General features: G+C 35.3%; 2 long non-coding RNA genes across 2 annotated transcripts in view; both read left to right on the top strand.

The window, feature by feature from the left end:
* LOC309667809 overlaps positions 1 to 21,146 on the top strand; it is a 154,850-nt gene extending 133,704 nt beyond the window's left edge. Inside the window, exon 2 of the long non-coding RNA XR_014267973.1 lies at positions 18,348 to 21,146. This is a non-coding gene — a long non-coding RNA (uncharacterized lncRNA). The remainder of the gene's footprint in view (positions 1 to 18,347) is intronic.
* Positions 1 to 24,497, top strand: part of LOC309667810 — a 481,076-nt gene that overhangs the window by 383,797 nt on the left and 72,782 nt on the right. The window lies entirely within an intron of this gene.

Genomic DNA, 24,497 nt, shown 5'->3' with positions numbered 1-24,497 from the left:
CTGCATTGGGTCTTCGTTGCTGCACGCAAGCTTTCTCTAGTTGTGGAGAGTGGTGACTACTCTTCGTTGTGGTGCACGGGCTTCTCGTTGCAGTGGCTTCTCTTGTTGCAGAGCATGAGCTCTGGGCACACAGGCTTCAGTAGTTGTGGCATGCGGGCTCAGTAGTTGTGGCTCACAGGCTCTAGAGCGCAGTCTTGGTAGTTGTGGCACATGGGCTTAGTTACTCCGCAACATGTGGGATCTTCCCGGACTAGGGCTTGAACCCGTGTCCCCTGCATTGGCAGGCGGATTCTTAACCACTACACCACCAGGGAAGCCCCCTCAACATAGGAGTCTTAAAAAATTGTAGTAACGTATATAACATAAAATTTACCATTTTAACCATCTTTAAGTGTACAGTTCAGTGACACCAACTACATTGATATTGTTGTGCAGCCATCACCACTATCCATCTCCAGAACTCTTTTCATCTTCCCAAACTGAAGCTTTGTACTATTAAACAGTAATCACCCATTCTCCCCTCCCTTTAGCCCCTGACAACCAACATTCTAATTTCTTTCTCTATGAATTTGACTACCCTGTAGACCTCATATAGTTAGAATCATACAATATCTGTCCCTTCATCTCTGGCTTATTTCGCCTACATAATGTCTTCAGGGTTCATCCATGTTGTAACATGTATGTATTTGAGAGTGTGTATATATCTGACTGGAGGTATGGGACTGTGTCTCACAACCAGCCATACACAAAACACACAATTTCCCCCTAACTAACTCCTTGATTGAGAATTAGACTAAATTGTTCCGTTACTTGTGCTAGCTACTTATTTCAGGAATACCTTTTCTCTTCATTTCTAAAAAAATAATAATGAAGAAATACAATGATTTTATTCACAATTTCTCACTTTTTCATTGTGATGCACAGGTTTGCTAATGCAGAACAGGGAGATTAAAGTTTCCCCCGTAAGGTAGTAATTAACCTTCCCATACTAAGTGGAGTAGAGTTAGAAGCTGATGGTGGCTGGTCATCCTTCTGAGAGCTCCATCCAGATGAATTTCTTTCTTCTGTCATTATTGGAAACAAATCACTAAGGCATTGGGCCAAGTTTTGTCTTTCAAAGCTTTATCACTTTGAATCTTTTATGAACTGCCTAATGGCTTATCTTTTCCCATTTATGGCAATAGTATCTTATGGAAAAGTAACTGCATTTGTTATTAACTGAAATTGTTTCTTGAGTGTCTTCACCAATGTTTCTGCCTTGGGAGTGATTGATTATACACAAGTTGTGGAAATTCAGCTAGCATAATGGAACGATGCGTCCTCAGGCCCTGAAATGAAGCTTCATGAATTTGTCTGGACAGGGTGACATCATTTTTCTCTTTACTTTCACACAATGAAGATTAGAGAAAGGAATTTCCTTGCAGACTCAGTTCTCCTGAGTATAATCCAGATGGTATGATGAGTATCAGCTCAAAGAGCCTAATATCTTTCAAATTCAATTTGTTCTCATTTCAGACCATGATTAGCAGCAGTAAATATGAAACTAGTTATAGTCAACCCTCCAATCCACTTCTTTTGTAGAACCCTGAAAATATAAGCCCAGAGAAGACATCCTGATTACTGCTAAGATGAAGTGAGAAATTTACTTCCCTATCAATCACTGGGCTAGACTTATTATTTTTCCTCTTTTCTTCTCCAATATAAATTATACTTAATTTTAAGATCTGTGAGCTTCTACCCCACTCAGAAAGCTATTTTTGGTTATTCTGGATTCCAACAGAAGTTACGAGATTTATAGCTTTGTCTCTGGAGGCAGACATATCTGGATTAAAATCTTGACTTTATTTTCATAAAATCCATTTTCAGCTGTGCCATGTGGGAAATTAATTATTCTCTCTCATCCCAATTACCTCACCTGAAAAGCGAGGATACTCTCAGAATCTTTCCAGTAAAGTCATTAAGAGGATTTCATGTAAATTATGTCAGGCAGTACATATCTATATGTTAAATGCTCAACAAATCTTAGCTCTCAACAGTATAATGATTGTCATTATCATCACTACCATTAATGTCACCTTTTTTAAATTCTGTCTATACCGTGTATCATCTCAGCAAAATTTTGGCTTTCTTTTTTACTGTTTAGTTACACATATATTTATGTATTATCTCTTATAATACATAAGAGATTATATATTATGTAACATTATGTGTAACTTCCTTGATAACAATAACAGAATTCTTATATTTGTTACATGATTGGAATATAAGAACAGAAAATGTATTAGTTTGCTATTGCTTCTATAACAAATTACTGCAAACTTAGTGACTTAAAACAACACAAATGTTTTCTCCCATAGTGTGTGAGGTCAGAAGTCCAAAATGGGTTTCACTGGGTTTGAAACCAAGGTGTCAACAGAGCCATGCTTCCTCTGGACTTCTAGGGGGAGAAAAATCTCTTTCCCTGCTTTTTCCAACTTCTAGAACTATATCTCTTGCATTCCTCAATCCGTGGCTCCTTTCCCAATTTTCAAGGCCAGCAATATAGCCTCTTCACAGCTCTTTTTTCTTCCACCTGCACATCACCTTCACTTCTTTTGTCAAATTTCCCTTTTGCTCCCTCTTATAAGGACACTCATGATTACTTTTAGAGGTCACACAGATAACCTAGATTAAGCTCCTCATCCCCAGATACTTAACTTTTTATATATTCAAATCTCCTATTTCCAAATAAGTTAAATTTCACAGTTTCCAGAGATTAGGATGTAGAAATATTCAAGGGTTATTGTTCATCCTACAGTTATCTACTCATTGGTCCACAAAGATTCATGTCCAGCCCACATGCAAAATGGATTCACCCTATCCTAGCATCCCCAAAAGTCTTAACGCATTGTAAAACCAATTTAAAGTCCAAAATCTCACCTAAATACCATAACCTCAAAAGTACTCAAATTGTTACTTAAATAACCTTAATCAGGTCTGGGTGAGACTCGGTATAATTCTCCCTGGGGCAAAATTTATCTCCATTTGTCAACCTGTGAAAATAGAAAGTTATGTTACATGCTTCAAAATTACAGTGATGGGGCAGGCATAGGATAACAGTATAACACTCCAAAAGACAGAAAATGGAAGCAAGAAAGTAGTCACTGACCCCCTAAATTTTTGAAATCCAATTGGGCAAACTCCATTAGGATTCAAAGCCTGGGAATAATCCTCTCTGGTTTGAGGCTCCACTCCACCCTTTGTACCCATGGTTTCCCCCTCTGTGCACAGGGCTGCAACCACTAGGCCCAACTTTTCTCTCTCTCCACCCTTAGAGTCATACTTCCTTTTTCTAAAAGGGTGGCACATATTTGCAGCTGAGTAGATTCATCAGGTTCTTTTTCCTACTGGTATAATTTCAGAAGTCAGATGTCTTCTTTCATTCTGTCACACAATATTATAGAAGCGTTAAGGAGCCAGCCAAATACAGGTGGATTTCTTTAGTCAAAGCATATTGAAATTTATAAATTTATCCAGGATTAATGAATCTAAATAAAATACCTGGAACACTAGCATATGGATCATCTGAAGTACCCCATGCACACATACAAAAGAAGGATTTTCAAGGGTACACATGTACACTTAGGAAATCAGAAAAGTTGACATTAGGTCTTGCTCTAACATAGTCTCTGTGTAACCTTGGCAAGACCCTGCTCCTCCCTGGGCCTTTGTTTCTTCATCTGTGATCTGCATAGTCCTTTTATTTTTAAAGGTATTATGAGTCTCACCCTGAGTCGAGGACTTTTACATGCTGTTCAACATCTCAGTCACAGACTCAAATGCCCTCAGAAAAAGACACCAGGGCCTACTACCAGCACCACCAACCAGCATCACCACTACCATGCAAATGAAAGAGAAGGAGACATTATAATTGAGGGGTCCTTTTACTCCCAGGGACCAGGGTCTTAGATATCTACAAAAAGTCTCATTGAAATCTTTCCAAACATCTAATGCACTATTTTATGTCCGTTTTTAATGCAAGAAAAAATATAAAGCTCAGAAAAATTAAGGCAGTTTCCAGAACAACAGAACCAAGAATAGTGGAGTTGAGATTCCACCGTGGTTCTATCTGACCTTACCCTGAAGGCAGGGAGAATTGAATCTCCATCTCACTGATTTCTGACCTGCCTTAGAAATCATTCCAAACCAAAAATTACAGGAAACTCATTTACTTATAGTCATACCTGTATTTTGCCGTTGTAAATCAGTTTAATAAAGGTACTAATCTGACAGATTTAGGGACAGAATATCTTGGTGACAAAACAGTGTCCCAGGGTCCTAAGGAACATATGCCCGTATTGATGGAAGAGTTAAACTTTCAGGGATGATTTTCTTTACCATAATGGGAAGCATAATCTCTCTCTAGGGAAGATTTTTCACTCCTTCAGAAAATTCTTTCAGTTCTTACCTTGTGCCTTACATTACAAGTGTTAGAGGAAAAAAATGTTTGAACATGGCCAAGTTAAAATATATTGTAGGCTGATCAAACCCAGGGAAAGCTTGTTGCTTAGGTTTTCCATTCCTTTACAGTGTCTAATCATTTTAATTATAACTATTAATATTAGGGAAAATATTAGGGAAATTTAAACACGTGGTTTATTATTTCCCTAAAAACTGAGGACATCCTTTTCATTATTCTCACGCCATCATCCTTTTCTCTCTTTCTTTTTTTTAAAAAGATTTATTTATTTATTATTTATTTATTTGTTTTTATTTATTTATTTTGGCTGCATCGGGTCTTAGTTGCGTCACTCGGGATCTTTTGTTGTGGCGTGCAGGCTTCTCTCTTGTTGTGGTGTGCAGGCTCCAGGGCGCGCGGGCTCTGTAGTTGTGGCGCATGGGCTCTAGAGCACATGGCTCTGTAGTTTGTGGTATGCAAGCTCTCTAGTTGAGGCGCACGAGCTCAGTAGTTGTGGCGCATAGGCCTAGTTGCCCTTCAGCATTTGGGATCTTAGTTCCCTGACCAGGGCTGGAACCCATGTCCCCTGAATTGCAAGGCGGATTCTTTACCACTGGACCATGAGGGAAGTCCCTCTCTCTTTCTTTATAATTGTTCCAACCTTGTTTTGCCTGTCTTCTGATTTATGTTTTCATGTAAACATTGTAACCAGTTGTACTTTAAACTGACATCTGTACTGTTTGCCTTATAGATTTGAGAGGAATTATAATCTGTCTTTTCAAAATGCCATTTGAAGAGAAATGTAATTTGTTTATTTTTGTGACTTTGCTTTTCAGATGCCTAAAAAAGGTACTTTTCCTTTTCATTTTTATTTTGCCATTTAAACATTTTAAGCTTAATCAATAAGGAAGTTTAACTCTAAACATGCTCAAGTTTTATTCTCCAGATACCAAAATTATCTATCAAATGCCATGTCATCACATCTTGACATGACATTATTTTAATGGATATAACACCTTTGTGAATATAAATGAAAACTTTTTTTGCTTTACTCTTGCAAGTAAATGATTAATACAAAGAAAATGTATAATGTACTTCTCTACATTTGGTGTTGAATTTTTAAAAGTTGAATGAATGCAAAGAGGTCAATTAACATAATAGAAGAAGCAAATATGAAAAACAAATGGAAAAAATGTTCACTCTTTTGAGTAATCAACAAGAAGCATATTTAATCAACCTTAAGGCATCATTTTATACTGCGAACACTAGACAATATTACAATTATAATGATGATTGCTAGAAGATGTAGTAAAATGAAAGCATTGAGATAGTTTTAGAAATTGTAAATTGGTTTAAATTTTTAAAAATCAATCAGGTAATAAGTAGCGATAGTTATAAAGACGTTTATGTACTCGCTTCTGGTTATTGCCACTTTGAGATAGCTGGGGTGCTTGTATTCTAAGTTTATAGTAAAAAAGACAAAATTTTAACTCACAAAGATACTTCTTGATGCATTATCTATTATTTAAAAAGAAAGGGAAAAAAGCCTGGAAATAACTGAAGTGAACAATGATACTGAAATGAAACACTGATGCAAGCCTTATTACCTTATCATTAAATATATAGTTAGAATGGCGACTAAAGATAATGGGAGGGCTTCCCTGGTGGCGCAGTGGTTGAGAATCTGCCTGCCAATGCAGGGGACATAGGTTCGAGCCCTGGTCTGGGAAGATCCCACATGCCGCGGAGCAACTAGGCCCGTAAGCCACAATTACTGAGCCTGCGCGTCTGGAGCCTGTGCCCCACAACAAGAGAGGCCGCGACAATGAAAGGCCCATGCACGGCGATGAAGAGTGGACCCCGCTTGCCGCAACTAGAGAAAGCCCTTGCACAGAAACGAAGACCCAACACAGCCTAAATAAATAAATAAATAAATAATTTGAAAAAAAAAAGATAATGGGAAACATTTTGAAATATTACATTAAATAATAAAATAAATTATATTTATTCAGTGATTATAGTTGCAGTAATATATTTCTGTTTGTGTATTTGCTCAATTTGAAAAATGGAAATGGAAATAAAATATTAACTACTTCATAGTTATGGGAAGTAAATGCAATAATATAAATAAAGTGTTCAGAACAGTGTCTGGCTCATAATAAGCCTGCAATGTAGGTTATTATTGCTATTATTGTGAAATGGCATAAGCCAGTTTTAGCTTTGAAATTATTGGTTTTTTCTTTGTTTGTTATGATATAACTCAGTGGGTTCTTAACATTAGTGCAAGGTAATCTTTATGAGTCTCTATCCCCACAACCCCACACTGATCAGGTGGTATATCATAATGAAATTCGACTCTTGAATTCTGCTGCTCAAAGAAACATAACATTTTTTTTGAAAAAATGCTTTTACACAAATACATACACAAATACTCAACTGTTACAGAACATTTATTGTAACCTTGAAAAAGTTTCAGTTATGAAACCAAGTGCTGAGAAAAGTATCTTGCAGAGACGACTCTCTTGAGGAAGATGCAATATTTCATGGTTAGCTAGGCTAATTTAATGGTCTGATTAAACAACAAAATCCTCTCCCAGTTACAGAGACACAGGGCCAAAACTGAGCCCTAAGCCTGTATGTACAGTCTGAGATCACAGGCTGCCAAAATCACCTCATGCAATTCTTATAAGGGGAGAGATGCCTGTAGAATCTTCCTAACTAATCTACATATATGGGCTGCCATATATTTCCCCAATGAAAATATATTTCTAATTATCTATAGTAACTAGAAAATATTCTATTGAGGATACTATAGCTATAGGTGAAGCATTTTTAGTGCCCCATCCATAGAGAATACACAAGTGATTAGAGAACTTCAAATATTAACTGCCATTAAAGTATAATTTAGAACTAAGACACACAGGTGTATTACATTGTCTCTATTGAAATGTTAAGAATAAAATTAGAGAAAATATGACAATTATGAATGTTGTTATAATTTACCTTGAATATTTTACACATGAGTGTACAATAAATAATTATACAACCAAATTATGGGCAAGGATGGGGGAGGCACTTGATATTAAAGGAAGTAATTGTGAGGGGATGGAAAACATATGCCATGCAAATGGAAATCAAAACAAAGCTGGAGTAGCAATTCTCATATCAGACAAAATAGACTTTAAAATAAAGACTATTAAAAGAGACAAAGAAGGACACTACATAATGATCAAGGGATCAATCCAAGAAGAAGATATAACAATTGTAAATATTTATGCACACAACATAGGAGCAACTCAATACATAAGGCAAATGCTAACAGCCATAAAAGGGGAAATCGACAATAACACAATAATAGTAGGGGATTTGACACCCTACTTTCACCAATGGACAGATCAACCAAAATGAAAATAAATAAACACAAGCTTTAAATGATACATTAAAAAACATGGACTTAATTGATATTTATAGGACATTCCATCCAAAAACAACAGAATACACTTTCTTCTCAAGTGCTCATGGAACATTCTCCAGGATAGATCATATCTTGGGACACAAATCAAGCCTTGGTAAATTTAATAAAATTGAAATCGTATCAAGTATCTTTTCTGACCACAACGCTATGAGACTAGATATCAATTACAGGAAAAAAACTGCAAAAAATACAAACACATGGAGGCTAAACAATACGCTGCTAAATAACCAAGAGATCACTAAAGAAATCAAAGAGGAAATCAGAAAATACCTAGAAACAAATGACAATGAAAACACTACAACCCAAAACCTTTGGATGCAGCAAAAGCAGTTCTAAGAGGGAAGTTTATAGCAATACAATCCTACCTCAAGAAACAAGAAACATCTCAAATAAACAACCTAACCTCACACCTAAAGCAATTAGAGAAAGAAGAACCAAAAAAACATCAAAGTTAGCAGAAGGAAAGAAATCATAAACATCAGATCAGAAATAAATGAAAAAGAAATGAAGGAAATGATAGCAAAGATCAATAAAACCAAAAGCTCTTCATTGAGAGGATAAACAAAATTGATAAATCATTAGCCAGACTCATCACAATAAAAAGGGAGAAGACTCAAATCAACAGAATAAGAAATGGAAAAGGAGAAGTAACAACTGACACTGCAGAAATACACAGGATCCTGAGAGATGACTACAAGCAACCCTATGCCAGTAAAATGGACAACCTGGAAGAAATGGACAAATTCTTAGAAAAGCACAACCTTCTGAGACTGAACCAGGAAGAAATAGAAAATATAAACAGACAAATCACAAGCACTGAAATTGAAACTGTGATTAAAAATCTTCCAACAAACAAAAGCCCAGGACCAGATGGCTTCACAGGTGAATTCTATCAAACATTTAGTGAAGAGCTAACACCAGTCCTTCTCAAAATCTTCCAAAATATAGCAGAGAGAGGAACACGCCCAAACTCATTCTACAAGGCCACCGTCACCCTGAAACCAAAACCAGACAAAGATGTCACAAAGAAAGAAAACTACAGGCCAATATCACTGATGAACATAGATGCAAAATCCTCAAAAAAATAATAGCAAACAGAATCCAGCAGCACATTAAAAGGATCATATACCATGATCCAGTGGGGTTTATCCCAGGAATGCAAGGATTCATCAAACTACACAAATTAACCAATGTGATACACCATATTAACAAATTGAAGGATAAAAACCATATAACCATCTCAATAGACACAGAAAAAGTTTTCAACAAAATTCAACACCCATTTATGATAAAAACTCTCCAGAAAGTAGGCATAGAGGAAACTTACCTCAACATAATAAAGGCCATATATGACAAACCCACAGCCAACATGGGTCTCAATGATGAAAAACTGAAACCATTTCCACTAAGATCAGGAACAAGACAAGGTTGCCCACTCTCACCACTATTATTCAACATAGTTTTGGAAGTTTTAGCCACAGCATTCAGAGATGGAAAAGAAATAAAAGGAATCCAAATCAGAACAGAAGAAGTAAAACTGTCACTGTTTGCAGATGACATGATACTATACATAGAGAATCCTAAAGATGCTACCAGAAAACTACTAGAGCTAATCAATGAATCTGGTAAAGTAGTAGGATACAAAATTAATGCACAGAAATCTCTTGCATTCCTATACACTAATGATGAAAATTCTGAAAGAGAAATTAAGGAAACAGTCCCATTTACCACTGTGACAAAAAGAATAAAATACCTGGGAATAAACCTACCTAAGGAGACCAAAGACCATATGCAGAAAACTGTAAGACACTGATGACAGAAATTAATATGATACAAACAGATGGAGAGATATACCATGTTCTTGGATTGGAAGAATCAATGCTGTGAAAATGACTGTACTTCCCAGAGCAATCTACAGATTCAATGCAATCCCTATCAAACTACCACTGGCATTTTTCACAGAACTAGAACAAAAAATTTCACAGTTTGTATGGAAACACAAAAGACCCAGAATAGCCAAAGCAATATTGAGAAAGCAAAACGGATATGGAGGAATCAGGTTCCCTGACTTCAGACTATACTACAAAGCTACAGTAATCAAGACAGTATGGTATTGGCACAGAAACAGAAATATAGATCAATGGAGCAAGATAGAAAGCCCAGAGATAAACCCATGCACATATGGTCACCTTATCTTTGACAAAGGAGGCAAGAATATACAATGGAAAAAATACAGCCTCTTCAATAAGTGGTGCTGGGAAAACTGGACAGCTACATGTAATAGAATGAAATTAGAACACTTCCTAACACCATACACAAAAATAAACTCAAAATGGATTAAAGACCTAAATGTAAGGCCAGACACTATAAAACTCTTAGAGGAAAACATAGGCAGAACACTCTATGACATAAATCACAGCAAGATCCTTTTTGACCCACCTCCTAGAGAAATGGAAATAAAAACAAAAATAAACAAACGGGACCTAATGAAACTTCAAAGCTTTTGCACAGCAAAGGAAACCATAAACAAGATGAAAAGACAACCCTCAAAATGGGAGAAAAGATTTGCAAATGAAGCAACTGACAAAGGATTAATCTCCAAGATTTACAAGCAGCTCATGCAGCTCAATATCAAAAAAACAAACAACCCAATCCAAAAATGGGCAGAAGACCTAAATAGACATTTCTCCAATGAAGATATACAGATTGCCAACAAACACATGAAAGGATGCTCAACATCATTAATCATTAGAGAAATGCAAATCAAAACTACAAAGAGGTATCACCTCACACCGGTCAGAATGGCCATCAACAAAAAATCTACAAACAATAAATGCTGGAGAGGGTGTGTAGAAAAGGGAACCCTCTTGCACTGTTGGTGGGAATGTCAATTGATACAGCCACTATGGAGAACAGTATGGAGGTTCCTTAAAAAACTAAAAATAGAATTACCATATGACCCAGTAATCCCACTACTGGGCATATACCCAGAGAAAACCATAATTCAAAAGGACACATGCACTCCAATGTTCATTGCAACACTGTTTACAATAGCCAGGTCATGGAAGCAACCTAAATGCCCACTGACAGACAAATGGATAAAGAAGATGTGGTACCTATATACGATGGAATATTACTCAGCTATGAAAAAGGAACGAAACTGGGTCATTTCTAGAGGCGTGGATGGACCTAGAGATTGGCATACAGAGTGAAGTAAGTTAGAAAGAGAAAAACAAATATCGTATATTAATGCATATATGTGGAATCTAGAAAAACGGTACAGATGAACCGGTGTGCAAGGCAGAAATAGAGACACAGATGTAGAGAACAAACGTATGGACACCAAGGGGGGGATACCGTGGCGGGGGGGGTGGTGGGGGTGGGATGAACTGGGAAATTGGGATTGACATATATATATTAATATGTATAAAATAGATAACTAATAAGAACCTGTTGCATAAAAATAAATTTAAAAAAGATTAAAAGACAAAATAAATAAATACTTATAATTAGTATTTACCAATGATTATTAAAGTTTTGCTCCTCATGAAAAGGATTACATTGGAGTTATATTCATCCCCTGAATTTTCATATGTTTCAAATTTGAGAGTCATGAATAATTATGTTTAACTGTTACCTAAGGGAATCTAAATGTGCATGCTTAACAATTCATAGAAGAGATGTGAGTCTTGATTACCTTGGACAGTTTTATTTCATTTCTCTGCCTCCTTTAGCTGCATTGAAGATTTTTCAATTTATATTAATTTTCAGTTTGTTTGTGATGTACCCAGGCATAGCTTTCTTGTTTATATGCTCTTTGAGGTTCACTGAGCTTTTTGAATCTTTAAATTTATTATTTTTACCTAATTTGCAAAATTTCAATAATTATTACTTCCAAAAAAAAAAAATCTTCTGAGCTGCAAAGGAGGTGATTTAGACAGCCCTAAATTAATTGTTGAAGAAAACTCTTCAGAGTTTCAGCTTTACATGAAGCTGGGCTGTAGTTAATTGGAACCAAAATAGGTTGGTCAACATAATTCACTAAGGAGAACCACTCTGAGCTATTTTAGATATAAGATTTGGATTTCTTTATAATTAGTATAGAAGTTCCAGTACAAGGGACAGCTGTTGCACTGAAAGTAATAGAAGAATCAGAAGATCCAGGTATAATCTGAAATTAGCATTAGAACAAGTAGTAGAAAATATGCATGGTATCACATTATTTCAGTTTAATATAATCTTATATATTCTTATATTTTATAAAGCATGTGCTTACTTTAGCTCTAATTCTATAATGTGGAATTAATTATTCTCATTATTTCTAGTGATTTTATATAATATTGGATTAAATATTCTCTTCTGTAACAGGAAAAATATATATGTAGTCTCCAGTGACAATTCAGCCTTCTCCTCTTTGACTCTGCTTCTTATTACATCATCTTTCAGATAAGGATTAGAACAGAAGCCCTCTACTGGCCTGCCCAGGGAGATACATTCCAATCATTGTGGAGCATTCTGGAACCTCAGGAGACTTCTGTCTCCATTCTGCCTGTCTGTTATCTGTGGATAGAGGGCAAAGGAACAGGTATTTTCAGAAGTCAGTGTCTATGTAAATGCTTTAGATTAAACAAGCTTCTGAGAACCCCCATTACTCACTTAATATTATTCTGGTTGGAGGCTAATTTAAATAATTTGGATAAGATGAAGGGATTTGGGGTAATTTTTTCTTTAAATGCTCTTTCTTTCAGCTATTAAAAAATGATTTATAAACATGGTTCACTCTCTGCTATGAAGAATATAAACTTCCACCTCTCCAAAAATGGGTTTTCTCTGGTCTACATGAGCTCATGTATGACTTTATCTGCCTTACCTGTAAAGTGAGGTAGAGTTGTAGTAATAACCTAGGCTTTAGAACCTGGGGTCTTTCACTTGGTAATTCTGTGACTTGGGAGGACTACTTGCTTTCTTTTTTCTTTGTTCTTCTCATCTGTCAATTTGGAATAATAATAATGGCTTTTTCACGTTGTCATTAGGATTAAAATAGATGATGCATGTAAACTGCATATAGTAGACTTTTATATCAAAGTTATATTTTGTTTGATTAAATTAAAAACATGTTATATATGTAGTAAACAACTTTAATTTTACAGGGCAAAATTTTATGTGTTAAAAAACACATTTTTAGTTTATTCACTATAAAATTCTTGTATGTAATTGTAACCCCTGTTAATGACAGAACAAGATAATCAACAATATTGTGTTGTATTGATATAGGATATAGATATTTATGGTAATATTTAAACTTTAAAGATACAGTATTAAAGTGCAAACCAGTGAATTAGTCATCTGAATTAATTTATTTTCCATAGAAAGTGGTTAACTTATACAAGACGAAATTAATAAAAATAAAATTATTTCTGTAAAGATAAATTATATTATCTAGACTTATACTGAGAAAAGTAGCTCATTAAATGAATGGCTTTCTAAATAACACCTAGGATCAATAAAATTAAAAACATTACAATAAAAACTTATGTTACATGTCTAAATTTTTTATTAACATTAAAATCGAATCTTTACTTGCTACAGTTTCAAAACAGATATAAAAAACAGAGTTTTACTGAAAATAAAAAAGGACAATACTTCTAGTATCTTTGAGTCCCAAATGCATGTGGTACCAGAATCCTAATTCTAGGTGAAATATGGAATGCATGTTGGTGTATCTTACATGGGTTGAATTGTGTTCTCCCAAAATTAATATGTTGAAGTGCTAATTTATAGTATCTTAGAATGTTATCATATTTGGAAATAAGATCTTTGCAGATGTAATTAGTTAAGATGAGGCCATACTGGAATAGAGTGAAAACCAACCCTAGTCCAGTATGACTGGTATTCTTATAATGAGGGGAAATTTGGATGCAGACTCAGAGATGGAGAATGACATGTAAAGACTGTAGTTATACTGCCACAAAACACGGAACTACCAGAAGCTAGGAGACAGACCTGGAATAGATGTTTCCCTAGAATCTTGAGAGGGAACATGGCCCTACTGAAACTTTGTTCTTGGATTTCTGGCCTCCAGAATTGTGAAACAGTAAATCTCTGTTGTTTGAAGCCACTCAGTTTGTGGTATTTTGTTATGGCAGCCCTAGGAAACTAATACAGCATCTCACTGCCTCAATAACATTCCCACCTCAATGACAGTTCACAATTCATTAGGTGTTTCTCTCCATATTCCATTTCACATATAATGGGTATTTATGAAGGTATTTATTTTAGATTTAAATTCCATTTTCTCTAAATCAAATGATATGGAGCAGCTTACAAGGCAAACATGATGTGAAATAGGACACTTAGAGATAAAAGCAGAACTGGAGACTGAAGAGAGAGGAGACCAGTCAGGGGGACCTCACAGTCCCTCACGGAGAGACTAGTGAGTATCTGAGACCCCCTAGGAACCTACTTCACAGTTTCTCACCAGCTGAAGTAAAGTTGGCATAAAATGTGTTTTTTTTTCTCATTTCCTGATTAGCAAATATGGTTTAATTAAGGTAGGCTTGTAAGTAGAAAAGCTGAAATTTAATCAGGTTCAGGTGGAGATTTGGGGCTATAGAACCTAACTTCAGCTTTCTCAGCTCCTCTCCCGTGTACTGGCTGGTCTGCAATTCCAGGGCCACAACTTCCTATCTATGTTCTACAGCTTTGGTGACTGAATTATTGTAACAACAATGGTTTTAGCAATCATTTTATGGCAGGTACTTTAAATTACTGTATACAGTTTATGGATTATATAGCACCAATCCTAGGGGCCCCATATGCCTTTTGTTCGTCATGAGTTTGTGTATTTTGACATTTTTCTGGCACATGGTAGAAAGGTACTTTGAGCAGATAAGCTGTTTTATGCTTCTCTTAAAGACAACATAGAGGCATGTATTGACTCAGACCTTCCTTTAGAGTTTACATACATAATCTATTCTTATAGCAACATTTTTGAAGGAGTGATATCCAAATTTTACAGTTGAAGAAACTGAGGTTCAGAAAGATTGCAACTTACCCAAAGGCACAGAGCTTGCATTGACTAATCAAGGATTTGAACCCTAATCTACTAATAAATGACATGTATATGATTATATATATCATACATGTATCATATGTACTTATATATGATATGTATAACTTTTTATTTTGTATTTTTACTGTGAAAAATTTCAACTGTTTACAAAATAGAAAGAATACACAAGTGAGCCATCACCCAGTTTTGATAGCCTTCTTCATTCAACCACTCCTGTTTTTTCTATATTTTCCCCACTTCCCATCCTTCCCACTTGATTATTTTTTAAATATTCTATATTAAGATGATAAATACAGGATCATTAATAATTAAGTGGGAATAATAATTTTGGATTTTTTTAAGATTATACCTGGGAGAGTGTATTAAGGCATTTCGTAACCTGGGGAGTTGAGGGAAATCCAGCAACACACGTGAGTGTTATTTGTCACACATGTGGCAGAGCACCTCTACAATAGGGCAGGTCTTTCTTGGTAGACATCCATTGTTTCATATAATTTATACTAAAGAGATATTCTCAGTAGAGGTCAGCGTGAAAATACATGTTACATTTATTTATATAATATAATTATTTATCCCTAATCTGTAAATTTGAATCACTCCTGTAGGGCTTCTGATGAAAACAAATATCATTGTGCCTGTAAAGTGGCTGGAAAGGCTAATTTTCTTAATTCAAGGCCAAGCTGATGGAAAAAATAATGTCACATGACTTTTTGTTGCCAGCCCAGAATTCCCAATGTTCATTTTTGAATGCCTCTGCATTTCATATCTTGTATCCATAATTGACTATTTTCATACAAAATCAGCTGACTCCTGAACAATTGAGAACTCCATATTCCAGAATGCTTCTGCAAGCACAAAGTACACATTTAAACTCTAAGAAATGTGTCTGTCCTAATAAATTCTATCTAACTTATCTGCAGCTTGAAGATTTAACTCTTAGACTGTTTAATTTGGCTAAAAACTATACCATCTTGGAATTTTAAGAATATTACATTTATCTTTCATGGCCCATTATCCTATGGTCATTCTTATACAGAGAGAAAACTCACAGCATTGTGACAAATCATATGAAATGAGACATATAATTAGTAAATTCCCTAAAATATAATATTTTACCATAGATATAAGTGCATTAGCATTACTGATACCCTCTTATGATCCAGGGACTGAGCTATGTACTCCCTAATCATAGCTCTGATCATAATATTCTCCTGCTCAACAAAGTCTGTCTTCACATTGCCTGGTAAATCACCAAACAGCCTGATTTTATCTGTGCTGAGCCAATGAGAGTAATAAAATGAGGAGAGGGCAGGATGAATTTGTTTCATATGGAATTTCCTCTTTTTAAATTATTTTTATCCTCTTTCATATTTACATGATCATGCTGTATATAGTATATACTGGGTGATGCAGGGCAGGGTACTGAAGGTTACAGGAGAAGAGGGATTTATGCCACTAACTGTCACACAGACATATGGAAATGCCCTTCTCCCTAAAGTTAACCTCCCTAATTTTAAACTCCCTTCATGCTTTGCTCAGCCACTTAGGTTACATTTATGAATAGATTGTAGGCATCCCCTAACGTATGGGAATATATAACTTTAAGAGAACATGCACTTAACAGTAACTCTCAGTACTACAAACTATGGCTACTACTGTGTTTTGTGCTGCTATTTATTCACGCACAATTCCATTAAATCTGATGCCCAGGATAAGGGAAAAGTTAAACTGGATCCCTAATTGAACATATCATCATATTTATCTTTTTCCTTGAAATGGAAGGTTAGCAGTTTTCTTCCCCAGTGATAAAATGTTTATCAGTTTTCTTGGCATGTTCACCAGAAATACAAAGAAATAATTTGTAAGTGTCAATACAGGATCTGATGAATGAGTGAGATCATTCATGCTAAATGTAGCTATATGATAAATGGCTCAATTTTGGAAATTGTTTTCACCTATAGGTGATATATTTACTCATCATGTCTGCTTTAATGGTTTGATTGGGCTTAGAAGTTAAAACAGGTTGAATTTAGGGACTTCCTGGCGGTCCAGTGGTTAAGACTCCATGCTTCCCCTGCAGGGGGGTGCGGGTTCTATCCCTGGTCGGGGAACTAAGACCATGCATGCCAAGTGGTGCAGCCAAAAAGAAACAAACAAAGAAACAAACAAACAAAAACAGGTTGAATTTAAATCATAGACCTGTCAATCAGTTGTTGCACCTTAGACCAAGTGTATAAACCTTTCAGATTTACCTTCCTAACTGAATGTTGTTGAAAGGATTGACTCTGATAACATGTGTTAGCCGCACAGCATGTTGTTTCGGCTGACTTGGAGTACTGGCTGAGTTCACAATGACACTCTTTCTTTAAAGATGTCATGATGTGGGAAGGGTCCTAAAAGCTATGACCCTACACCCATGGCCACAGATACAGAGGTGATTGTATAGCTGGTGGAAAGATGGCCCAAGATTCCTAGAAACTTGGAGCTGATCCAGTGACATTAGTGAAAGAGAGAAGATGTGAAATATAAAGTTGTATTAGTTAAGAAGTAGATAAAATCTGCCAACACAAAACAAAATAAACAAAAGGAGTTAGAATGAAACAGCTGAAAGAGGAAAACAGATTAAAGGGAGAAAGTATTGCCAGAGCATTTCCAGCTTCTGGTTTTAATACAACGTAAATTCTCTTCTGTCTTCGCTCCAAAGATCTTTTAGTGTCTTGTCAATAAATTCACTGGTCTAAAGTAAATGCCTACAACATGGTAAATATTCAATAAATATCAATACAACTACTACTAGGCAGTAACACAAATGCTTTGCCAAATGTTTTACTATATGAAACAGATGTATATAAACATACATGAAAATGTAACATTAATGATTTAAAAAGCAACAAGCTAAGACAACCCTTTTTTATTAAAAAATTAAAATATTTTTAAAAATCAAATGCACACATAAAAACAATAAAAATATTCTTCATTAAAAGACAACAAAGATATGAAGATATTCTTAATGAAAGAACCCCCTGTAAGGAATAAGAGATAGACTTCCCAAACCTCAGGCAAACTGATTCAAACAAAACAAGGTTTTCAATATGGACATTAGCAGAATTCATTTAAATTCATGGAAAAAATCACATATCCACTCACATACAAGATGGGAAAGACCTCTGAGATCAGTCATACAGTTTGTTCTTAAATTGTTGAAAGGTGGTGCTCTGCTTTATTTTACCGTATATTTGCCCATCTGGGGCTAAAGTTCAGATAATGTCAACGCACACAGCCAAAAAATCACCATCATAAAGCATAATCAGCAAATACCAAGTCTCAGCAATACACGAACATTTGTTTTTTTCTTCAGGAAGAATCTTTATAAATTGTTTGCTTGCAGAAGTCTACTAGTACCTGAGAGGTTGGTTAAATATTTTGCCCTCATTGATGATGCCTGTCTTCAGAGAAAGGAGCAAACCCTTCATATCATGTTTCAAAAGAAGATTGGAAATGAATGCACTGCTTACTAAACAAACAAGCTTATCTTGGCAAACTGGGTCGAGAAAGGCAGATGTACACACATCACTGCATTTCTAACACTTCTTTTCAAATCTTAAGGAAGTCTGTTTTATCAATCCAGAAGTATTAAGATCAAAACGTGACTCACAGTAAATGTTTCCCCTTCTGAATGACATTCTAGACATTACCAGTATTCTTCTCTGCTAAGATGGTGCATCACCATTTTCTCTCTGAGGAGACTTCCCTGATCTCCTGACTTAGGCGCAATGATTTGTCCCTCCACCTTCTTACAGGAAATTATGTATGAAAACAATAAATGTGAATTTTGGAGTCTTCTCAAATCTTTATTTACTTCTATGTGATACCAACAGATCACTTAGAGTATTCAGTTATTTTAAGACATCTTTTGAATATCTTGCACAATCAAAGGTTAAAAACCATCCAGATAGTGCCATAGGTAAATGTCCAGACTGCTTCACTTTACTTGGTTCTTAGAGTCAGGTCTTAGAAATCAAAATAGGCACAGGAGAATAGTGATTGCTCCTCAGAGAATTCTGAGTGTGCTAACACTGCATCAATATTACAGAGCCCTCTGATTCTCATTAGGAAAAAAAAATGCTGCAGATATTTGGTTGATTTCTAAAGTGTCTTCCTTCAGAGATCTGTGAATTTTAATAGAATATGAAAACTATGAGAACTGGGTCCATGTTTTGTTCACAAATGAGTCCCAGATACCAACAGTGATCAGTGCATCATTTGTGCTCACTTAAGAATTCTCAAATGAAAACATTTAAAAAAATAAAATTTCCTTAGCAAGTGAAAAAATAAAAATAAATAAATTAAAAACTGAGAAACTCCCAGTTACAGGAAGTTGTAAGACTAGTTTTCTAGACCTTAAAATATGCACATCCAGAAAGTATGCCCAAGGCTTTATGTGCTGTTACAGATAGAATTTTATGTCTCTGTGTGCCAAATTAGGCTTGTGATAAAGCTATATTTATCTCTGGAGAGAAAAAAAAAAAAACATGTTTACTCAGATTTAAGCTTAAGTAATTACTAGTAATCATTATAAATCTAGCTAAGACCCTATTACACACAAAAGGCAATTAAGTAAATATTAATTGAGTTATAATTAATTTTAATTGTTATTATAATGCCAGAGACACTTAATGAGTGCTTAATGAATGGACACTCAAGAAACCCTGTGGGTCTCAAAGAAGAGGTAACATCCTAAGCTATGGTGTTAGGATAATTCTTAAGGGAACCACATTGAATTTAGGCATAGTTCTATTAACCTCTAGAATAAACATCCCCTACATTTGCTCATTTTAAGCTTAGGTAATCACTACTAATCCCATTAAGAACCTGATAAGCAGAGAGGCAATTAATCAGACCTGGAAATCATTCCTATAATACGTTAATCACTGCCTTCTTGGCCTCAGTGAATCTTAATTTTTTCATATGTTAAATGAGGACAGTAATATCCATCTCATAGTTCATAAAGGTTTGTCATAAGAGGTAAGAGTAGTTACATAAAAGCATGTAGTATAGTCCTTAACCTAGAGTAGCAGTTCATCAAAAGTTAATTCACTCTTTCTCATGAATTTCTTAGTAAAAAGTGATAGGTTAAAAAAAAAAGGCAGAAAATCTAAGGGATAGTTTGGTAACTGAAAAATTGGAGAAGAGATCAAGACTGAGAAGCCTGGAAGGGGGGTTCTGGACTTGGCTCTGCCATTGACTTGGCTGGTCACAAACATAATGCCACATGGGGTCAGCCCATCTCTCCAAGGAGTTTGATCTACCACCTTTATGAAATAGGCCTCTATAAGTGTACAAGTGCTACTTGTTTTGATTAGGGCATTCTGTTTCTTGCTGTTTGCCATTGCTTCCCAGGTTGAGCTTGTATGTGCCCCATCTATATGAGGCAGCCCATGCTGTACTGTGAGAATCCTATTTCTAACATATCAAACTCATCATTTCATAGTTGGAATAACTTCTTATGCATGGATAATTTTTACCATATTTAAAATTGAATAACCAATTTTATTGACACTATGATAAAGGCAGAGGCTAAACACCTGTTAGGATCCCTCTCATTCAGGAATTTTCCCTATTTATGGAAGTCTAGATTTTCCAAATTCAATGTCAATTAAGTTTGGGTTATATTTAAGAATATCCTTATATCAGTGAGTTTGACAAGGTATCTAGAAAGTCTTTCAATTTTGTAACTTTCCAATTCAAATCTGAAGGAAATATGTTACATTATAAGTGACAGAATTTATATTTTCAGGAGAAATTAAAAGAGTATACAATTGTAAAGGTAATTAGAAGGGAACTGTCTTACTAAACTTTTCTTTTGATGCATGCCACTATGATGCTGTATTGCTGGAATAATTTCTGACATCCTCTTCATAAAATTTAAAAGGTAATTTATGAATAATTGTAGAATAATACAACTATTCCTTCCTTCAGAAAGCAGTGATGAGGAATTAATATTCTATTCCATTCCTTTGATACAGAGAGTTTAAACAATTTTCACAATTTTTATATTAAGAATCTGAATAATCTCATATAGTGTACATTAAGGTTCGCTCTTGGTGCTGTATATTCTATGGGTTTGGACAAATGTAAAGTGACATGGATCCACCATTACAGTATCATACAAAGTATTTTTCTGCCCTAAAAATCCTCTGTGCTCTGGCAACCACTGATCCTTTTTACTCTCTCCATAGTTTTGCCTTTCCCAGAATGTCATATAGTTGGAGTCATAGAGTAAGTATATAGCATTTTCTGATTGGCTTCTTTCACTTAGTAATACAGATTTAAAGTTCTTCCATGTCTTTTCATGGCTTGATAATTCATTTATTTTTAATAAACACTATTGAAGACAGTGTATATTTACAGAGAAATACAAAGATATTGCAGAGAGTTCCTATATACCCTACAACCCAGTTTCCCCTATTATTGTCTTACATTTGTATGGTACATTTGTTATAACTAATGAACCAATATTGATATATTGTTATTACTTAAAGTCCATATTTTATTCAATATCCCTGGTTTGGCCCAATATCTTTTTTCTGTCCCAGGATTCCATCCAGGATACATGTTACAGTTAGTTGTCTTGTCTCCTTAGGCTCTTCTTGGCTGTGATAGTTTCTCAGACTTTTCTTGTCTTTAATGACCTTGACAGTTTTGACAAGTACTGGTCAGGTATTTTGTAGAATTTCTCTTGATTGGGATATGTCTAATGCTTTTCTAATGATTTGACTGGGATTGGGTTTTTGAGAGGAAGACAAAAGAGGGATGCAGTGCCATTTTTTATCACATCATATCAAGGATACATACCTACAACATGTTTTACCACTGTTGATTTTGACCTTGATGAAGATCAAGTTGCCTGAGGTAATGTTTATCATGTTTCTATACTGTTACTCTACTCCTTTTTCTTCTTTTCCATATTATACTCTGAAAGGAAGTCACTATGTGCAGTCCACACATAAGGAATGGGAGATACGCTCCATCTCCTTGAGGGAAGAGAATTTCCATAAATTGTTTGGAAATGTGCACGGAATTGTCTCTTCTCTCCCACTTATGCATTTACTCAATCATTGATTTGTATTAGTATAGATTCATGGATATTTATTTTACCTTTAATTCATAATCCAATACTATTTTATTTTGTTCTTGTTATTCAACTTGTTTAAGCTTTGGCCATTGGACACTCTTTCATTTGACTCCTGTGTGCCTTATACAAAGGTCCCATCATTTTATTTCTCAATTCTTCCCTCCCATACCTATGGCATTACTGTCACTCATTTCACTGATCTATATGCTAAAATCACTCAGTACATTATTCCTGTTATTATTTTGAACAACGTTATCTCTTAGTTATCAAATAAGAATAAGGAAAATAAAAGATTTTATTTTACCTTCATTTATTCCTTCTCTGACACTTTATGTAGATCAGAGTTTCTGACCTATATCATTTTCCTTCTCACTAAAGCAAATATTTTAACATTTCTTGCAGAGCAGTCCTGCTGGCAGTGAATACCCTCAATTTTTGTTTATAAGGTAGAGTGTTTCTCCATCACTTTTGAAGGATGTCTTCATTTATTATGGAATTCTATATTGGTGGGGGTTTTTTCTTTCAGCATTTTAAATATTTCACTACTCTTTTTCCTTGTCTACATGACTTCTAATGTGAAGTCTGAAGGAACCCTTATCCTATTCTTCTGCAGTTAAGATGTCTTTTTTTCCTCATTCCCCTGTTGCTGATTTCAAAATTTCCTCTTTGTCTTAGTTTCATGCAGTTTGAATATTTTATGACTCAGTGTAGATTTTTGGTATTTACCCTGATTGGTGTCATATGAGCTTCCAGCATCTGTTCTTTAATGTCTGTCATCAATTTTGGAAATTCTTAGTCATTGTTACATCAAATATTCTTCTCTTCTCTCTTTCTTCTCCTTATGGTATTCCAATTACATCTAAATATTTTTTTACCTTCTAAAATTACCCCACAGTTCTTGGATGTTCTGTTCTATTGTTTTAAATGTTTTTCTCATGCAATTAAGTTTTTGAAGTTTTTATTGACGTATAATCACTCTCATGGATTCCTATCTTAGCTGTTTCCAGTCTACTGATGAGCTCAAAAACAATGTTATTGATTTCTAATGTTTCCTGTTGATCCTTTCTTAGTGTTTCCAACTCTTTGCTTTTGTTGTTTATCTGTTTTAGCATATTGTCTATTTTTCCATCAAAAACCATAATATATTCATCATAGTTAATTTAAATTCCCTGTCAGATGATTTCAAATCTATGTCTTATCTGAGCTTGGTTCTAAAGTTTGCTTTGACTACTCAGACTCTGATTTCCTTCCTTTTAATATACCTTGTACTTTTTGTTGAAAGCCAGGCATGATGTATTGGGTAACAGAAAGTGAGTTTAGCAGACCTGTAGTATAAGATTTTATGTTAATATGACTTGCAATTGGGCTGGTTTTAATGTTTGCTGTAACTTTAAGTGCCACTTCAAATACTTCTAGTGTCCTTGTTTTTTCTCACCTGTTGTCTTTGGGTTTTCATAAGAAATTGTCCTTAGATAGTGTGTGTGTCTTCACAGCTGTTTGAACTACTATTGTTATCACACTGGACCCTTGTTAGTGTGGTGGTGAAAGGTGGGGTAGGAGAAGCATTCTCTAATCTTATGATTAAATCGCATTCTTTTTTTTTTTTTTTTTTTTGCTTTTTTAAAAAACTAATTAGATTCAATGATTGGGCAATGTACACAGTTTTTAATTATGGGTACAGAACAGGATGTGAGTTTTATCAACTTCAAAAATAGAAAAGTAAAAACAGAGAGGTCATCTGAGTGCAGTGGGATGCCAATGAAACCAGAGACACACAGCTCAGTTCCTGGGTTCCAACTGAGCCATCACACAGGGACCAAGGGACACATTGGGTCAATTGTGCCTTCCTCTTCAGCCTGCTTCTCCCAAGTGCCAGGCAAGCCTTGAACACTCTTCTGCCCAGATTGCACTGGCCAATGCAAAACCACTGAATATGTACCTTGTACTGCATACTGCGATGGAAACACACTTACTTCTCTCTTTCCTGTATCTTTCACTTCTGGTGAGATTCTCTCTCAAGCCACAAGACACAGCCTGCCCAGAACCTATTTCTTAACTGTAAGTACTTTGAAATGAAGCACTTCTTTAAAAGCTTATCTTAGCCTGGGAGGCCGAACGTGGGTGCCTGGTGGAGAACACCTTCTGCACCCGTGCTGCGCTCAGTCACCATCCTGAGTGGTGAGAGGTCAGCCCCGGTGAGAAGCCCACCCCACCCCAAGTTGCATTCTTTTAGTGGACCAGAGCTATAGATGTGAACTTTACATTAGCTTTTTTACTATTTTTTAAATCTTCTTTATCTGAGGCAGAAAAACTGAAAGGGGCTAGAGAATTTTAGTGAAAAGGACTAGAATTTTAGTGAAAAGTTTGGAGAACTAGA

Source organism: Balaenoptera physalus (assembly GCF_965194825.1).
Source record: "Balaenoptera physalus genome assembly, chromosome: 10".
NCBI lineage: Eukaryota > Metazoa > Chordata > Mammalia > Artiodactyla > Balaenopteridae > Balaenoptera > Balaenoptera physalus.
The sequence above is the reverse complement of the archived record's forward strand: the minus strand, read 5'-3'. Positions and strand labels throughout refer to the sequence as shown.